Here is a 21,393-nt window from a genome sequence, read left to right on the forward strand (position 1 = left end):
AGCTGGGTAGCTCAGTGGAGTGAGAGTCAGGCCTAGAGACAGGAGGTCCTAGGTTCAAACCCGGCCTCAGCCACTTCCCAGCTGTGTGACCCTGGGCAAGTCACTTGACCCCCATTGCCCACCCTTACCACTCTTCCACCTATGAACCAATAGACAGAAGTTAAGGGTAAAAAAAATACTTTGTAAACCTTAAAGTTCTATAAAATACTTTGTAAACCTTAAAGTTCTATAAAAAACCTTAAAGTTCTATAAAAATATAAAAAAGTAAAGTTCTATAAAAAACCTTAAAGTTCTATTAAAAGTTTTATAAAATACAGAAAAATAAAATTCTGTAAAATGTAATTAGTAAATAAGCAAAGACTATCTAATAAGTTTTAGTGGGTTTATGATTTGCACTTGTGTTGGGTGAACTCACATTGATAAAAATCTACCTTGAAAGTATTGAAGAAGCATCTCCTTCATGTATGTTGAGGGCTGCTATATGGAACCCTTTTATATGGAGGATTACTAGAGGTAAAGAGAGGCAACATGGGGTAATAGGTAGAGAGTGGGTCTTGGACTCCAGAAGACTTGGGTTCATGTTCAATCTCATTCAAATATTGAACTATTTGTGACCAGGAGCAAGCCACTTCCACCTTTAAAGGTCCAAGACAACTCTTTTATAATATAGCTGAGTTACAGCCGGTCCAAGTCTGTAGAGGGAGCCTCCACTGTGAATCTCCTCCAAAGGTATAAAGAGAAGTGGGAATCAATTTAGATATTCACATAATTGTAAACCTGGACCTGTCTTCCTTTCAAGAGGACTTTTAGGAGATGGGATAAAAGCTCTAGTCATTGATATTAAGCTAAGTCTACTTAGAGTAATAATTACTTAGTGATACTGGGAAGGTAGAAAACAATAATAGAATTAATATATTTTTTTATTTTTTTATTTTTATACATTTATTAATATTCATTTTTAACCTGATTACATGCTTTATACCCCTACTTTCCCCTTCACCTCCCGCTCTCCCCTCACCCATGGCTGACGCACATTTCCACTGGTTGTAACATGTGTCCTTGTTCAGGGCCCATTTCCTTATTGTTGTTAGTTGCATTGGTGTGGTTGTTTCTAGTCCACATCCCCATTCATGTCCACTCCAACCCATGTGTTCAAGCAGTTGTTTTTCTTATATGTTTCCTCTCCTGCAGTCCTTCCTCTGAATGTGGGCAGAGTTCTTTACCATAAATCTCTCAGAGCTGTCCTGTGTCATTGCATTGCTGCTGGTACAGAAGTCCATTACATTCGATTTTACCACAGTATATCAGTCTCTGTGTACAATGTTCTCCTGGATCTGCTCGTTTTGCTCTGCATCAGTTCCTGGAGGTCTTTCCAGTTCACATGGAACTCCTCCAGTTTATTATTCCTTTGAGCACAATAGTATTCCATCACAAGCATATACCACAATTTGTTCAGCCATTCCCCAATTGAAGGCATCCCCTCATTTTCCAGTTTTTTGCCACTACAAAAATTGCAGCTATAAATATTTTCGTACAAGTCTGTTTATCTATGATCTCTTTGGGGTACAAACCCAACAATGGTATGGCTGGATCAAAGGGAAGGCATTCTTTTATAGCCCTTTGAGCATGGTTCCAAATTGCCAGCCAGAATGGTTGGATCAGTTCACAACTCCACCAGCAATGCATAAATGTCCCAATTTTGCCACATCCCCTCCAGGATTCATTACTCTCCCCTTCTTTCATTTTAGCCAATCTGCTAGGTGTGAGGTGGTACCTCAGAGTTGTTTTGATTTGCATTTCTCTAATTATTAGAGATTTAGAACACTTTCTCATGTGCTTATTGATACTTTTGATTTCTTTACCTGATAATTTCCTATTCATGTCTCTTACCCATTTTTCAATTGGGGAGCAGTGTTATTTCCTCATTGTTTATACTGCCTTTAATCAGGATGTAATGACCTTCCCTGTCTTTTTTAATCATATCTATTTTTACTTTGGCTTTGTCAGAGATAATAATAGCCACTCCTGCCTTCTTTTTCTCATTTGACACCCAAGAGATTTTACTTAAGCCCTTAACCTTAAACTTGTGTGTGTCTACCCAACTCATATGTGTTTCTTGTAGACAACATATGATCCACTCTGCTATTTGCTTCCGTTTTATGAGTGAGTTCATCCCATTCACATTCAGAGTTAAAATTGTCAGTTGTGCATTCACTGACATTTTTGTATTCTCCCTTAGACCCACCCCTTCTTTTTACACTATTTTCTTTTTTTTAAACCAGTGGTTTACTTTGAGCCGGTATCCCTTGATTGACTTCCCTTTCTTCCCCCTCCCTTGTTATTCCCCTCTTTTTGTTTTTTAAAGGCCTAATGAATTCCTTCCCCCTTCTTCTCCCCTCCCTTTTTTGACCTCCCCACTCCCCTGCTCCCTTTGGTTTATCCCTTCTGACTTTCTCAGTAGGGTTAGATAAAGTTTTTTATACGAATGGATAATAAAGTCACTCTTCCCTCTCCGGGTTGATTGCACTGAGAGTAAGGTTTGATTATTACCTCTTAATGCTCTTTTCATCTCCTTCTTGTGATAGTATTTATCCCCTCCCCTTCCCATGCCCTCTTTGTGTGTAATAGAATATCCTATTTTTCTTATTTACTCAGATTTTTCTTGGTGTCCCCTACTGTTCCCCCCTCTTTCCCACCTCCCATGTCATCTTAGACCATTCAGTATCCTGTCCTCTCCCTATGAATTATTCTTCCGGTTGCTATAATAGTGAATATTATAATAGTGAATAGAGTTCACTACAGAGAATTATACATAGCATTTCTCCACCTAGTATTACAGATAATTAGATCTTTTTTAAGCCCTTAAAGAGTCAATTTAAAAAAAATTATGAGCTTTCTTTCTTTTCCCTCTGTTTCTTATTTACCTTTTCTTGTTTCTCTTGGTTTTTGTGGTTGGGTATCAGACTTTCCATTTAGCCCTGGTCTTTTTTGGGCAAAAACTTGGAAATCTTCAATTTTGTTGAATGCCCATACTTTCCCCTGGAAGTATATAGTTACTTTGATGGGTAGTTGATCCGTGGTTGAAGGCCCAGCTCTCTTGCCTTTCTGAATATCGTATTCCAAGCCTTGCGGTCTTTTAGCATGGAGCCTCCAGATCCTGGGTGATCCTGATTGGTGCTCCTTGATATTTGAATTGTCTCTTTCTGGCTTCTTGTAAGATTTTTTCTTTTATGAATTAATATATTTTATTGAGGAAAAGTCCATTCCTTTATTGCATATATCTTAGCAAGAGATGGAGGCAAGAAGATAAGAGCCTGTGTTTCATTGCCCCTTACTGGGGAGAAAGATTAAAGAGTAAAGGAATGCTGTGTGGATGAAAGAGGACAGAAGTAATTAGGTTCTTTGCTGTCAGGAAGCAAGACAATAAAATATTAGAGAAATATCAAAGGCTGACCTAGCAAAAATGTATTTTTCATTTTGCAGATGAGCAGCAGGAAGAAGACAGTTAAAGCCCATCCAGTGTGTATATGTGGAAAGAGACACAGACACAGACACAGACACACACAGTCAGAGAGACAGACAGTGGGAGATACAGACAGTGACACACAGACAGAGCCAGGCAGTCAGGTTTTTTTGGGGGGGCGAGAAGGTGGCAGTAATAGAAGAAATGAGTGTTTGGATTAAAAAAAACCTAACATGTAGAGAAGCACAAGACCTTTTTCTTCCTACAAAAGGAGGAGAACCAAACTGGAAAGACTGAGTACTTGAGGAAAGGTACTGAAATGATGTTTCTTTGGCTTTGTTATAAAGGAGGCGAAAGCATTACTAGTTCTTGATACCAAGGGAAAGACTTGTAAGTTATTAGGGTTATCATTAGCCAAACCAGCATTTATAGGAGTATACCACATACTACTGGGTTAGGCCCTGAGGATAAAGACAAAAGAGTTAATACTTTCACAGAACTTATATTTATGGTGTAATAATGAAAATAAATAATATATAATAATTAAAATGTTACATGTAATATTTAGAAATTGGTTTTGTTAAATAATATTAGTAAAAAAATTGTGATCCTCATTTATGAAATTAACTCAAGTCATGAGGATGATAGTAGCTTTTAACAATTTAATTTAATATAAATATGGTATAAGAAAGAAATAAGGAAGGAAGGAAGTAGAAAATTTATTTCCTAGTCTACCACTCTAAAGTCTGGTCTGCAAAATTTTAGCTCGCTCCCCAACAAGGTTCTGATCTCCATATGGAAGTTGTAATGCAGGATTTATGCAAGATTTCTTGCATTTGCAATATTACCCTAGGCAATCCTGTCAGTTAGCAGAATGGAACTCTGGCCTGGCAGGTGCCAGTCCCAGGAGCTGACAGTTGAGCTAGGGCTATATAAACCCCTGCAAACCCAACCTTGGGGTTCTGATTTCCTTGACCTCACCCAAACACCCAGCCACCCCTGATTTCCTCTTGGGGACCCTGGGAGGTTGAAGGGAGGTGAAGGGAGATGAAGGGAGGTTGGGTGTGGAATGTTGGCAGGATTTTAATTTAGAGTAGCCTAGATTAGACACCCCTAAATCAACTTAACAACTATATCTGTTTAGCTGGGGGATCAAATAATATCAGGGCAGTGTCAGACTATCTCTGGCAGAGGGCTGGTTTCCTCAGCCTGACCTTACCTTCTAGGTCCATCGCCAACACTTGCCAGTTGCCCTAGCAACAGCTTCTCAAGACCCTAAACCCTCTTTCCTCAGTTTCCCTTGCCTGTTAAAATAAATCCCTTAGCCTGAATCTGAGAGTTTCTATAATTATTATCATCACCTTAGGCTAAAGGGACTGAGGAAAGGACAGAATATCAACTAGTTGAGTTTAAAGAAAGTAGTGGACTAAGCCTCCATTGTATCTAGGAAGTTGAGCTTCACTTCCTGTTGAGTTCTGCATTACAAAGTCTGGTAATATTGCAATTTTTTCTTTGGAGCAAGAGTCTTAACATCCCATCAGGGTGCCTTCTGAATGAAGTAGAAGAATCACTCCCAGCTAACTTACTCCAAAAGCCTAGATCTTCTCTACGGTCTCACCTTTTTCCCCCACATCCCTTCCTGTCTCTCTGAGCTGGTCTATCATATCTCAGGAACCAATCAAAGTCCCTCTGACCCCAACTCATTACCCTTAGTTCTGGATTATGTTCCTAGGGAGCATTCCAGCCATGTTAATGGGATGGGTCAGATGAGAAGAAAGTTCATGACCCTGGGAGGAAGTGGTTCCCTTTACACACTAGGGATGACAACATTTAAACATATATGAGAGAGGACCTGGAATTATAATTGCTATAGAAAACTCCTGGATCATATAGCTTCTACTATCCATCTGTACCTTCTCTAAAATTGATAGAGTTGACCATAGAAGTACTGAGAAATAAAATGACTTGCCCAAGGTCACATAGCCCAATATATATGAAGAGGAAGGATTTGAAACTAGGTGTTATTGGGCATCAAACAATGGCATCTTTGAAAACACTAACACATTATACTAGACATGTAAGTATATACAATAATATAGAGCAATTTTTTTGGAAGGGGGAAAAGAAAGATATATTATTGCTTAGTTGGTGATGATAACTACATATCTACTCTAAGTACCTGCTACTTCATACTATCTAAAGGGTATAGATTCAACCACTTATAAAAATAAGAATTTTGTGGAGCATCATGGGAAAGTTTTCACATATGCTTGGTGTTTTGGAGCAATTTTCATAGGGAATATCCTGTGAAAATTCTAGAGCATCTTGCCTTACTACCTGCCTATAGAGGTGAGTGTCTGTTTTAGTCTCTAGAACCCTGACTAGTGTCCAAGTAGTAGCAGCAGCAAAGACATTCCCTAACACTTACCTTACAATTAAAAAAGGTTATCTTGGGGTGCAAAGAAGAAGATAATAATTGGGATTTTGTGACAATGTACCTCCTCCCAATATTGCTTTATTAGGCAGTTAGGTGTCTCAGGGAATAGAGGGCTGCACTTGGAGTCAGGAAGACCTCAGTTCAAATCCAGCCTCAGCTTTTACTAGCTATGGGACCTCAGGCAAGTTAATTAACCTCTATTTGCTTTAATTCACTGGAGAAGGAACTGGCAAACTGCTCTAGTGTCTTTGCCAAGAAAAGTTCAGACTCACGGGGTCATGAAGAATTGGACACAGCTAATAGACTGAACATTAGCAACAGCGCCTCAGTGCAATGTAGCAATCAGCACAGGTCTACTTATGCCTGGTTTTGGAATGGTTTGAGCTTTCAAATAATTTGTTGGGGGAATTTATGTTATTCTAAATTTTTCTTTTTAACCTTGATCAAGTTGCTTCACCATTCTGGGCCTTTATTTCATCTTCTGTAAAAGAAAGTGATCTTTAAAGTCTCTCATAGTTCGAAATCAAAACAATCATTCTGGAAGGAGGGTGTAGACTGACCTGTGGTTCTACTCTCCATCCCTGTAACTTCCTAGATGAAAGTACCTTTCTTTGATCACCACTCCCTTCCCATAGATGTTATCTTTCCCAATTTTTTCTGCATACTTCTTGAAGTCAGGGACTATTCTACTTTTGTATTTGTATCCCTATCACCTAGATCTTGTGTGTCACATTATAAATGTTTTCTCATTCATTGATTCACACATCTAAATCCTCTATGTCCTGAGTAGTCTTCAGTTGCTTTTGCTTTGGGGAATGTCTCCCATGTAGAGCTCAATAGATAATGATATTTGTAAGTTATATTAGGCAGCTCAGTGTGTGCTGCTATACACTCTTTTAGGTGTGTGTATGAGGAGGGGGGAAGAACACTATAGTAGCTAACTCATAAGACCTATTCTATTGTGTAGTCTTTCTCATACATGGCTTTGAAATTGAGCTGTCTCCCTAGCTGTTACTCATTCTTTTACCAGTTCTTCTGAGCCACTCTTACTTTAGACTCACTGCCCCAAAACACTATTCTCTCACTCTCCAGTTTTACTCTAACACACAAACACATCACACTTGGCACTGAACACTTGACTTCTCCTCCAAGTACCCTTATGTGACTAAGTCTAGTCTCATTCTTGACCCTGCTAAAGACCTCACATAGGTTGACAAACATTTGCTTCTCCTTATAGTACCTAGGGTTCACCTATGCCTCCTTTTCAACCCCAAATAATCACAAGCTACTGATAATGTGTTCCTCTTGATTTTAGAAACATAGATAGAGGATTTATTTTGAAATTTAAAAAATTATAAACCAGATGTCCATGAACAAAGACAAATAACCAATATAAGGAGTACAATTCATCTAAAACTTCAGTTTTTAGCCAAGTAGACCTACTCATATTAGTTTTAAGCAATTAGTTTTAAGCGTTAGTTTTATGTTGTGTTCCCTTCCAAGTCAGTGTGAAGTTTAATTGCTTATGGTTTTGTTTCCCTGTCTTATCTAGTTATATAAAATGTGTCAGTATATATAACTCTGATTCTACTAATTGGGTCTTGTATTGTCTTATACAAATCTTTCCAAATTCATTGTATTAATATTTTTGTACCATAATATTCTGCAATTTATTGAAGCATTTCCCAATAATTGAACATTTTGGTTGTATCCAATATTTTGGGATATTACTACAAATAAATCAGCTATGAATATTTTGTGTAGGGGGAAATCCTTTATCTTTTTAATGACAAATTTAGGATAAGTACCTAATAGTGGAATTTCTGGGCCCAAAAGTTTTAATTTTAAGAATCTTCTTGCATACTGCTCTATCACTTTCTGAGGTGTTTGCCCTAGCATGCCCTTCTACTAACAATGAATTAGAATGTCTATTCCCCATAGCTCTGCCAACATTGAATTTGATAATTTCTTTTTTCTTATTTTTGCCATTTTAGGGGGTGGTATCTAAAGGTTGTTTTGATTTATATTTATTAAAGACTAAGGATTTTTTATAGATTTGATGACTTTCTTGAGAATATCTTGGAATACTGAACCCTCTGCTGATTTATTCTAGTCCTATTTAACCTGGAGTGATGCAATAGCTCTTGCTTCTATTCTCACCACTGGGGTTATAGTTACTACCAATTTATTCTTCCTCTTGCTTTTAAATTACTCTATAAAGCTCCCAGGATATTTGTTTCAGACAGAGCATGGGACAATGGGTTTTTTTAGGCTTTTCTATTTCAAAGGAATTTAAGGAAACAATTAAATTTAATTCAAGGAATATATATTAAGCACTGATTATGTGCAAGGTGCTATCCTAGGTGCTGAAGATAAAAAAGACAAAAAAAGGAAGTATTTACTTTGAGGCATTTGCAATGTACTGGTGATATAATAGCTGCTGGACTATTATAGAATTGTCCAAGCTCTCCTTCTTGTACCTTTTGTCTTTAAGGAAGATTCAAGATGTATTAGAGAAGTATTTGCATTGTCATATTTATTTCTACAGTCATCATTTAAAAGCCCTATGATGTATTTGATGCCATCTGGAGTTTATTGATCACACCCTGCAACTTCACAATTTCTATTATTACATTAAAGAAATTGTGTATATAAATGATCTAATTAGTTTATTCTCAAAGTTAACTGGTTCCTAGCTTGCATTTCTGATGTTGTCCAAGTTGGACACTGACAGCTCTTTTGTAGTCTGAATGTCTGAAGATTAATTGCTAAAACATACAGGTATTTTTTCCTAGATATTTCTGTTGACTGCATATGATAAATTATAAAAAGAAGTGAACTTATGTAGTGCTCTAAGATTTTCCTAGCACTATACATACATCCTCTCACTTTGATCCTTACAATCACTCTGTTTATAATTATTAGCATCTCCATATAAGAGATGAAGAAACAGGCTTATGTAAAATGATGTGTCTGTTGCTACATGACTTAAATAAAATGGGATAAAGTAAAGGCTACAACAGTCTGGTTATTGGTAAGCAAATAAATTGGTGGCAATGGGGAGGTTGTCCTGGGTGAAATGGGACCTTGGAAAAAGCAAAGAAGCATCCAGGCTAGGCTTTAGTGCACAATTACATTAGGGTGCTGTGAATAGTTAGCCTTTTTAGGGCTCTATGTTTCCATAGTGCTGGGTTGGCATCACTAATTCACAAACTGATGTCTGGAGTTCCTTATTGGGATTAGCCCTCTGAAGTTTCCTGGAAAAGACCACTTAAAATAAATTTGTTCTGCCATGAAAAAATAGAGAATTCTGTTGGAACGCACCTCTTCTTTTTGTTATTAAAATTTTGTTACAGAATTATAGAATTTTAGTTGGGAGAGACCTCAATTATTTATACAGTTATGCTATGACCTTGAGCCTGATTTTCATATGGGATGAACTCAAGGCCATTTACCTTGATTACCCTTTTCTGGAAGGTCTCCAACTTACTGGTGTTCTTTCTAAAATATCATTCATAGAGTAATAAACAATATGGATGTGGTTTCAATAGGACTTAGAAAAGCAATATGATAAGGTCGTTATTTCTAGAATCTATAACTGTCTTAAGGTAAATCAAGATTATGTTAAAATTTTAAAACTGCTGTATCATAATATATAATCATGTTAATTTCATATATTATATATAATGCACTATATGACATATATAATAACCTTGTTGATGAATAGTAAGCTTTCATTTCACTAGACCCTTAGATCATTTTCAGACTAATTGCTCTCTATTCTTAACCTTCTTGATCTTGTACTTGTAATGGCCATTTATTGAACCCAACTATAAGACTAATTATCTATCTCTATCGAATTACACTTTATTAAGCATAGGTCAGTATTCTACATCTGACAATCTTTTTTTAAACTACTAACTATTTTGTTAATAGTCACTGTTTTGCATCATTTCCAAAGTATAATAAACACACATCTTTGCTCTTATTACAGTCATTTAAAAATATTCATCAGTCCAGGGCTAAGGGCAAATTCCTAAGTCATTCCATTGGAGATGTCCTGTTAAGTTAATATGGAACCATTAACAACTCTTCTTGGAATTTAGCCAAACTGTTTTGAATTCATCTATTCATGCTAATAGTCTCCACATCTCTCTATCTTTTCCATATTAATAGAATAAGATATTTTGTCAAATGCTTTGTTAAAATCCAGTATATTTATATCTACAACACCTCTCTGGTCTACCAATTTAATTACTCTTTCAAAAAAGGAAATCAGGTTTGTCTAGCATGAGCTATTTTTCATGAAAATATTCTGGCTGCAGGATTTCTACCATCTGGAATGCCCTTTTCCAATGCCTTATCCTTGTCTCTACACAGGTCCTTTCACAAACCATCTAAGGTGCATATGTTCTTATGGTTTTGTTGAGATTTCTATCCTGCTAGTACCTTCTTTTGTTCTCCTGATTTTACCATCTACCTTTCTGCTACCCTTCAGACATCTGATACTGTCTTTTGACCTACCAATGAACTTAAGGACTCTAGAGCCTTGCTATATGTCCTACCTTTGAACTCTTAGACTTCCACAGCTGTACAACATTTTATGTATTGGTTCTGTGAGTTGGAGTGAGTTCCTTGAGAGCAGAAAGCCTTATTTTTTCTATTTTCCTCCCCTGTGCTTAGTCCAGTGCTTAGAACATAGAAAACACTTAATAAATGCTTTTCATCATTCATTCTTTTTCTCTAAGAATAGGAAAAATAATAGCAATTCACATTTAGATGATGCTTTGAGGGATCTTTGTAAGATCTTTCATTATAAGAGCCTTCTCTTGTGGTAGAACCTCTGAATTTTCTTTATAATTCTCTGGTGTTGAATGCCTTTTCTTTAACTTTGACAATCAACAAACATAAGAATTTTCATAGATTAAGAATAAAAAAAGATTTTATATAAAACCATGATTCACTATTATGCAAAACTTGTTTTAAATATTATATACTAAATCCAGCTCATTAGTTTGTGTTTCTCTTTAAAATTCCTTCTATTCTTTTCCACGCATTTAAAAATATTTATTCATCCTCTTTTCTTTTTTCATCATTATCACTATTTAGTCTCTCCTCTGAGTTTCCATTCTTCTTCAGATATGTCCATTGTAACAAATACTTATAGTCAAGGAAAACAGTTGAAACAATTTATGTCTGAAAATGTGTCTTACTCTGCATCTTTTTGTCTATCACTTCTCTGTCAAGAGATGAGGAAAACATGCTTAATCATCATTTGTGTACCTCTACAGTGTGTCTGGTCCGAATTCTTGAAGGATTCTGCCTTCTTTGTCTCAGCCTTCAAAGACATTTCTTGCTGAACCCCATTTCAGGGACCAAAGACTTCTGGCTGTCTTCTTGTGAAGTCTTGGTTTAGAAGTCGATTTACTGTTTTCGTTATAGAATTCTCAATCATTATTTGATCTGATGTCAATTTTAGATTTTTAAAAGTAAATATGTAATCTCATTAGGCTAGAATATATAGTTCTGATCTTCTTTAACTATTCACAATACCATTTTTGGTGCAAAGAGTTCCATCTTCATCAGTGTATACAGCTTCATTATCTAAGAGAGGCTGAAAGGTGGAAAAGATGTATGGAGACACAAAGAACTTTTGATATGTGGAGAGAGAAGGGAAGCTGAGGGAATTTATATTTAATAGCTTAGCTTTTATATGTGTAAAGTGGGAGGCAAGATTATTTGCTTTAGCACAAGCCTGGCACATATTAGGTGTTTAATAAAGATTAGTTGACTGAGTGAATGAATGTGTGCTTGTAGTGCTGGTGATTATGGGGCACTGAGGACAATGTGGTAAGATTTAAAGTGACCACTAGAGAATGAAAATGGGAAACAATGGGTGGGATGATTTTTCCTTGTGGGTCAGGGTCCTGGGGCAAGAATTAGATTACATTAGAGTCATTTAACAGAAAAGTGACATTTCAGTTACAACCAGAAAGTGGGAAGGAAAATTTATGGAAAAATCTAAAGTTGTGAGAGAGCAGAATTCCAGGGGATCAGTACTTTTTACCGCATAATGAAAAGAACTGGTAGAAGCAGAGAAGTCCTATCCTGGGAAGGGATAGGACTTAACTGGCTTGGGATGTGAATGTAGGAAGTGATTGCAATGGGCAAGTGGGTATAGGGCAGTAAACTATCTCTAAAACTTCCATCTAACAGAATTGATAAAGGGAATAAATCATTTTATAGTACCCGAAGCCCAAGAGGTAAGGATTTTTTCAGGTTGGAGCACATAATGATAGATGATGGTAAAATGTGATTACTGCTGTCTCCCTCTATTAGCACATTGTAAATACCTTTCCTGAAGGAGGAGGGGAATATGAAAATAATTCTTGAAGGTATGATTGTGTAGATAGGAAATCCATAAACATGAGGGAAATGCCTATGATGGGGAGTGAGCATGGCACATGGAAGAGAGAGAATCCTGGAGTTGGGAAAGTACTACAAAGAAAAAGTACACTGTAGGTCAGGTTTGGAATTTCTAGTATGCCATGAGGTTGAACTGATTCATAAATTCTTTTTCACCAAAAAGTTAGACTTTTTCATTTGGAACATCTTTTTACCAATAGGATGGGATCTCAAAGGTTATGATGGAAATCAGTTGAAGATATAGTTTTCTTCACGGAATTAAACAACAACAACAACAACAACTCCCCCGGAACATAACTATTGTACATATTGAGCAAGGTAGATATGGGGCAGAGTAGAGTCATGATAAATATATCAATAGATTTCAGATTGTGTTTCAGATTGTTGATATACAACCCCTCATTTTCCAGTTCTTTGCTACCACAAAGCCTCAGCTACTTTCTATTTTCATGACTCTGGGCAAGGCGATCTCTTTCAACCTCAGTTTCCTTATTGGTAAATTGGAGATAATAATAGAACCTACCTCACAAGGATCTTCTGAGGATCAGTTAAGATAGTATATGTAAAATGCTTTGTAAACCTTCAAGTACTGTATAAATGCTTGTGTCAGCTAGCTGGTACAGTAGATAGGATGGAAGACTTGAAATCAGGAAGTCTCAAGTTTGAATCCTGCCCCAGAAACTTACTAGGTTGTGACTCTGGAGAAGTCATTTAACCTCCCTCAGCTTCAGTTTCCTCACCTGTAAAATGGTACCTACATCAGAGGATTGCTATGAGTTTTAAATCAGATATTATATGCAAAGTTCTTTGCAAACCTATTACATTTATTTTTCTAGTTTTTCTTCTTTCATTACATTGAGGACTTAGTGTGAAGGGACTGGTAAGGAATTCTGCATAAAGATTTTCAGGCTAAAAATGGGGCTATTGAGCCTTCTCCCCAGTCTTCTTAACTTAGCCCTTTTAAATTTCAGAGAAACTACAACTCAGTGATATTCTTAAAAGCCAACAATCCAGAAAAGGAAAATGGAGATTTTTATGTGCCAAAATATTTACTTCTCTTCCTTTCTCCCATTTTCTTTTCTTTTAAAAATATTTTATTTCCCCCCTGTTATATGTAAAACAACTTTTAAAACATTCATTTAATTTTTAAATTTTTTTATTTTGAATATTTTCCCAGTTACATATGTCATGTTCTTTCCCTCTCCCCCAAACTACTCCAGCCCCCCTTAACTGATGCACAATTCCACTGGGTTTCACATGTATCATTGATCAAGACTTAATTCCATATTATTGATAGTTGGACTAGAGTTATAGTTTAGTGTCTATATCCCCAATAATAACCCCATTAGCCCAGTGTTCAAGCATAAACATTCATTTAAAAAATAGTTTTAAGTTCCAAATTCTCTCCCTTCTTCTGATCTTCTATATCCTTCCCCTCCCTGAGATGGCAAGTTATCTGATATAAATTTTACATGTGTAACCATGTGAAACATTTTTCTATATTAGTCATTTTGTGGAAGAGATCTAAAATAAAAAATACGAAAGAAAATGAAATGTAGTATGTTTCAGCCTGCTTTCAGACTCCATCAGTTCTTTCTCAGAGGGCAGATGGCATTTTTCATCTTGTGTCTCTAGAATTGTCTCGGATCACTGAATTACTGAGAATAACTAGGTCACTCACAGTTGTTCACTAAGTAATAATGCTCTCTGTGTACAATGCTCTTCTGGTTCTGCTGGCCTCACTTTGCATCAATTCATTTAAGTCTTTCCAGATTTTTCTGAAATCATCCTACTTGTCATTTCTTATAGCACAGTAGAATTCCATCACAATCATATACCATAACTAGTCCAGCTATTCTCCAGTTGATATACAATCCCTCATTTTCCAGTTCTTTGCTACCACAAAAAGAACTGCAATAAATAGAAAATGCAGTGTTTTTGCAAATTGACTTAGGAAAGAAGATCAGTGCCCCTGCATTTTTGGCCATGACAAGCACAGAAGCCCTGTGACTGGCAGTACTGCTTTCCCCTGACCACTCATAAGAACCCACAGAAGAAGTTCTTCTTCTAGCCCACCTTTCATAGCTATCAATCAGCAAAGTGGCTCTTGTGGACAAGAAGCCAGATATTCCCACCAAATGTCAAATAACTGCTACTCTTGAGGCAGGAGAGCCAGAGTAGGTGAAGCAGTAAGTTACTCTGAGAGAGAGATAGGAAGCAGCATGGACCAGTCAAGTTAAAGTAATCACCACCAACACAACCTTACCCATCATTTCCCCTTAGATCCTGATGGAGAAAGCCCCAGACCCTGAACCCAAGGAGCTTGGTTATAGCATTACTTTCAGTCCAGTCCCTGTAGCCATCATCTTGGGAAGCAACCTTTATGGAGATGCAGCCAGGCTACTGTATTAGTAGGTACTATGTCACAGCCACTGAAGACCTAGAAAATAATTCTTGTTACTAAAGTTTCTGATATCATCAAATAGTTCAGTCTCAGAAACTGATATTCTAACAGTGGGAAAAGATATTTAGTAAATGTTGCCATTTATTTTGCCACTGTGCCCTAAAGACCATGGGATCATTTCATCTAATTTATAGCTGAAGCTTTCCATAGAGATTGTCTTCTCCTTTTGAATGTGAGCTTCTTGTGAGCAGGAACTGTATTCTTTTTCTTTTCATATCCTGAGTGCTAATCAGAGTGCTTTGCACATCTGGTGTTGTTCAGTTGTGTTTGACTCTTTGTCATCCCTATGGAGTTTTTTTTAAAACCCTTTCCTTCCATCTTGGAGTCAATACTGTGTATTAGCTCCAAGGCAGAAGAGTGGTAAGGGTAGCAATGGGGGTCAAGTGACTTGCCCAGGGTCACACAGCTGGGAAGTGTCTGAGTACAGATTTGAACCTAGGACCTCCCATCTCTAGGTCTGGCTCTCAATCCACCAAGCCACCTAACTACTCCTCATTCAATAAACATACTGAGGTTCATTTGAACATACAAAACCCTCTGTCACACAAATTAAAAGTATTCTTTGGACATCATGGATATTTTTATCATCAATACAACCCATTTCTAAGATGATCTTTTAGAGGCCAAGGAAGAGATCTCTTCTATTTGGAATTATAGAATTCCAGGGTTAAAAAGCACTCTTCAGATGAATTAGTAGTATAATCATCGCATTTAGAGTTGGAAAAGGCTTTACAGATCATTCTTCTAATCCCTTCTCTTTATAGAGGAGGAAACATCTTCAGAGAAGAAAACTGACTNCCCCCCCCGCCTTTGGAGTTTTCTTGGCAAAAGATGTTGGAGTGGTTTGCCATTTCCTTCTCTGACTCATTTTACAGATGAGGAAATGGAGGCAAACAGGGTTAGGTGACTTGCCCAAGGCATAATACAGCTTGTAAATATTGGAGGCCAGATTTGAACTCATGAAGATGATTCTATTTGACTTCAGACTTGGTATTCTATTCACTGGGCCACCTAGCTCCTTTTCACATACTAAGCACTTAATAAATGCTTCAATCATTCATTTCTATGTAAAATGAAGAGAAGAGTTATCAATCATATGAGTAATTTAACTTTTTCATTTAGAAATATTTATTAACTTCCTGCTGACAGTCTGAATAATTTAGGCAACAATAAATACATCAGAATATTACATATTCTTAGATCCCAGAGCTCTGGTGAAGACCTTAAAGGCAGAGCCATAGCTAGGGAAAATCCAATTGGTGGTGGAGGGAAACATTTTTTGTCCCACTCCAGTCAATATGGCCTGTGACTCTTTGGGAGATAGGGGTCTATGGAAGTCCCTCTGGAGGTGGGGGCAATTGTAGGTGACACCATGTGTCTCATCTCCTCTCCCTCCTATTCTGTTCTTCACTATCTGAAATTCTGATCTCTTTCTTGGATACAATAACATTGAGAAAGTTATATTGCTCCTGCTGTTCAGCAACTCTGTTTATTTACTCTCTTCCGAGACTTCTTTTCCCCTTCTGTCAAGTTATTTGGGTCCCTGGAAAACCTCAAGTCATGAAGTATGAGGGTGTCAGTCTTTGGACTGCTTTAGGGAGGAAATGTGGCTTTGAAATATTGGCAACTTATACAAAACCCCTGTTACCCAATCCTGGTTTCAGCTCTGCTCAGAGGTCATTTAATTCATGCTGTACCTGAACAAGAATCTCTTCTACTATATATTTAATGAGTGGTCTCAGGTCTCTAGTCAGGGAGAATTCATGCTCTCTTTTTAAAAAAATCCTGACCTTCTGACTTAGTAACAACTCTAAGACAAGTGCAAGGGCTAGATAAGTGGGATAAAGTGACTCGTCCAGGGTCACACATCTAGGAAGTGTCTGTCTAGATTGAACCTGGGCTTTTCTGTCTCCAGGGACCCATGCCCTCTTGAGACAGCCCATTCTACTTTAATATAGTTTTAAGTGTTTTTATTTTTACATTGATTAAGTCTAAATTTACCTTGTTGTAGTCTATCTTGTGGTTTCTAGTTGGACTCTCTGGAACTGAGTTTTCAACCTTGATCAAAACCAATTAGAGAACTGTCCATTTTCTACTTTGAGGTGTTTGTTTCTTGTTTTATTGTATGCCACAGAGCTGTTGAACTTTCATTAATCAAATAATGTTCATCAACAATCAGTAAATTAGCAGATTGTTGCAGGCATTGGTTCTTAACCTAATGACTTTGTTTAGTTGTTTATTTAACTGGCATAATTATGGGCTGTTAGCATTTAAAAAGAGCAGTTTTTCATAACCCAACAATTAACCTTGGGAAGAAATGAATAAACTTATGCCCAATTTATCATTTTTATGGTCTCACTCAGCATCATTTTAAGATGCTGATAATCCCTAATGAAGAGATCAGTTATCGCTTTATGAAATAAACAAACCTTCAGGATGAGTATAAATAATTAATTTTTAGGTGTTTTTCATAGGTGTTTGTTAATACAAAGGCACTCATCTATTAATTAGTTCATCTTGCCCTTGGTCTTGATTTCTACTAATCTCCTAAAACATTAGCAACTGGGTTGGAATAGAGTACAACACAAGGAATCCTAGACCTAGATCTAGCTCAGAATTTAAATGCTATCAACCCCACCCCCTCTCAGGTACATGTGAGATCTAAGGAGATTAAATGACTTGCCTATTGACACAGAATTATTGACTAAGGTAAGATTTGAAACCTCTTCCTTCCATTCAAGAGCCTATTTTCCACTGTGGGATGTAATTTCCTTATAATAATGCTAATTTCTTATGTTATTTATATTCTCTAGTTTTTCATTTTCAAATAATTTTTGTCTAGATATCATTTTAAATATGATACGTAGGATTTGTATAGAGATTAAAAAGCTTCATTTATTTGTCATGCTTATGTTAGATAGTACATGAGATAGCAATATAATAACAAAATACCAACCTTCAGAACATGCCCAACTTTTAATATTTTGTTTTCTCAATACTTTCAATGTTTTATAACCTTCTTTAAATTGAGTTCTCTTTTTAAAATTAATTTTTATTATTTTAATTAAAAGAAATATTTTTCTCTTCTTTCTACTCTATTAGAAAAAAACTTGTAACAAATAGTCAAGCAAAACAAATTCCCTTATATAGCACTGCCAAAAATATATGCTTTTTCCTGTACCCTGAGTCTATAGCTTCTGTCAGGAGGTGGATATTATTATTCATTATCAATCATTATTAATCCTCCAGAATTATGGATAGTCATTATATTGATAAGAGTTCTTGTAATTTTAAAACTTTAAAAAAACCAGTACTGTTTTAATTGTACAAATTGTTCTCTTTATTCTGTTTCATTTTAGATCAGCTCATTCAAGTATTTCTATGTCTCCTTGCAACTTCATTCTTATAGTACAGTAATATTCAATTACATCTATATACCATGATTCATTCAACGATTCCCCAATTTATGGACATCCTTTTGATTTTCATTTGAATTGATCTTCCCTTTTCTATTACCAGTTGAAATAGTCAAATGGGGAAGAAATATCTTTTATGAAATCTCTTTTCCCCAACCTTGATTCTCATTTTCCACCCTGTATGTAGCAAGGCAAATTTCTAACTTCCTAAGTTGACTGTCTCTAGATTAAGTTGGGAATGTGAACTTATCTTAGATACTTTTGTAGCTCCGATCTGTGAGCTTCATCTGAGATGGTTCCTATCTGTTTTTCCTAGTCCCATTTCATATTTCATTTCATTCCAGGCAAAGAAGCTTGCTGTTTCCTGTATGTTCCATTCCGTCTTTGACCTTGGTGACTTTGAATTGGTTATGCTCCCAAATTTGGCATATATACCCTTTAAGGATCCCTGACTTCCTTTGGAGCACAGTTCAGATGCCCTGTCCTACATGCTTCCTTTCTTAATGGTTTCTACCCTAATGCTTTTTCTGTCTTGAAGTTATTTTTCATAACTGTGTATTTATTTATCTATGTCCATATCATAGCTATTACCTCCCCCCATAACCCTAATTTAAAAATATTTAAATATTTTTCTTGGTTACTGTTTTTTTAAGATTTACAATTTTTTTGTGCCATTCTATCTTCTTATAATAATGCTAATTCCTTCCGTTATTTACATTCTTGGTGCTTTAAAAAAATTTCCAAATAAGAGTATATAAGTTCCTTGAGGGTAGGAACTGTTATATTTTTTTACTTTGTGCTCCCAGCACCTACCAGAGTTTCTTATCATTATTAATAAGAAGTATTAATTGAATCAAGTTGAAAGAGTTCTTTATAATCAAGCAGTAACAGAAACACTTGGTATTTGTGGATGCAACCCTATGTCTTTTTTTTAAAGCATTTTCTAACATCTTTGTTGCCTGAATCAGTCTTCACCACACGATACTCTGACCTTTGCTTTCCTCTTTGTTTCTGGGCCTCCCTCCGTATTTCTCTAGCTTGTTTTCTTCTTCCCAGTTCACCATCTCATTTTCTAGCTATTTCCTTGGACCGCAGATCTCATTCTTAAGCTCCCTGTCAGCTGTCTGGATGTATGCACTAGCTTCTTTTACTCCAGGCATTTTCCTTTCTCTCTGGCCCTTTGTTACTTCTCCCTATGAAGTGCCCAATTGGGAGGCCCCCTTGCTGTTTACAATGCTTATGGTGTAAATGATAAGGTTTTCCATCCTGCTCTGCGTAGCCATTACAGTTGGACTGATTTTTGGAAAGGAGAAAAGGAAACTTATTTAGATTCTGCTCTAAGTAATTTTATTTAAAATTTAATAATATGAACATTTCAAATTGCCCAGAGTTAATATCTGATCTGATAGCCTTAGAGCTGGTGCTGTTGTTTTAATGGAAGAAGATGTGGCACAGGTATACAGAGAACAATTTTGGAAATAGAAAATCCTTGCTGTTCAAAATGTTGTGTCTACTGCTTTTCAGTGTTTCCTTTTTGGTTTGCATTTTTAAACATCCACATTACTTGTATTTGGAAAGAAAAGAACAAGCAGTTTTATTTTTATGTAGTATCTCCTTGGGAATTACATTGTGTGCAGTGTATCATGACATCTGGCTTGCCCACTGAGAATTATTATTCTTAGGAGAGGATGAAGCCTCCCTCCCCATGTCTTGGTCAGTTTCCAGCTGAAAGCTTATAGTATTTTCTGAATAATTAATGCTGATAATTAACAGTTTAAGAGAGTATGTGAGCCTAAGCATTAACAGAGAAGACGAGAGGGAGGTTATCAGTATAATGTCAGTACTAAACAAATCAGCTGGAGCATGGTCTGCATCTAATGGCATTTGGGAGAATGAAGGAAGGAAGGAACAAAGAGGGAGGGGGGGAGCCAAGAAACCTTAAATAAGGTCATGGAGAGTTAGACATGATTGAAAAAATGACTTAACAACAAATTGCTAGGCCAGTGTGCTATGCACTGGGGATATAAATAAGAGTAAAAAAAAAAAAAAAAAAGAACTCAATACGAATCTCTAAGATAGAGATTCCTAACCTGGGGTCTGTATACTTAAAAAAATTTTAACAACTACATTCTGATTTGTGATTTCCTTTGTAACTCTATATAATTTGTTTAATGCATTTAAAAATATCATTACGGGAAGCTTGTGGCCAGGTTCCGGGTTAAGATGGCGGCAGAGTAAGAAGCAGCTCTTAACCTCTCCTGACCGAAACACACAAAACTCCTCAAGGGGACATAAAAACAAGTCCAGACGAACGGAGGAACCCCACAACAGGGCACAGCGTGGAAGGTACGTGGAATTGAGACATTTCCAGGCTAAAAAGGGCTCTCACTCAATCGCGGGCTGAGCAACCGCCCCACCCCCACCCCCTCCACACTCACCTATAGCTCCGAACCCAGCTAAAAAGAAATAGAGCAAGTTTGGGGCACCCATCGAGTCACCGGCAGCTCTGGGACCTGTTCCTGAGAGCAGCAAGACTTAGGACCCCATTAAGTCAAGAACGCACGCGAAATCTGAGCGCGCGGGAGCAGAGAGTGGACGCTGGGCGCGGAGTGCCGGCTGAGCAGAGGCGTGGGTGCCGGTTGAGCAGAGGCGTGGGTGGAGGCAGACACAGCCAGGAACTAAAGCCTAAGTGGGGAACCAGTGCAGACGGGTATAAGACTGTGGAAGTAGCTCCCTGAGACTTGTAAAGGAACCTCCTGCAGAGGATCAAGCAAGGGAATCCACCAGGGGGCTTGACCTTGGGAAAAAGCTAGAACTCAGACCTCAGGAGCCAATAGATCTCAGACAGACACTGAGAGCGAGGATAAACCTGAGAAGCTGCTGGGCTAATGATGGCTAATCAGTTACAGGAAATTCAGAAGAGAAAGAATAATAACAAAAAAAAGAAGTCTTTAACACTCGACAGCTTTTACACAGAGAAAATCCAGACAACCGAGCAAACAGAGGAGAACAAACAACCATCCAGACCCTCCCCAAATAAGGAAAACTCCTCACAAGCTATGGAAGAGTTCAAATCTGAGATTTTGAGGAAAATGGAAGAGATCTGGCAAGAAAATAACAGTTTAAAAGGTAGAATCTTGCAACTGGAAAGCGAGGCTCAGAAACCAAATGAACTGATAAGCAAATT

Source organism: Gracilinanus agilis, chromosome 5 (assembly GCF_016433145.1).
Source record: "Gracilinanus agilis isolate LMUSP501 chromosome 5, AgileGrace, whole genome shotgun sequence".
In the NCBI taxonomy this organism is placed as follows: Eukaryota; Metazoa; Chordata; class Mammalia; order Didelphimorphia; family Didelphidae; genus Gracilinanus; species Gracilinanus agilis.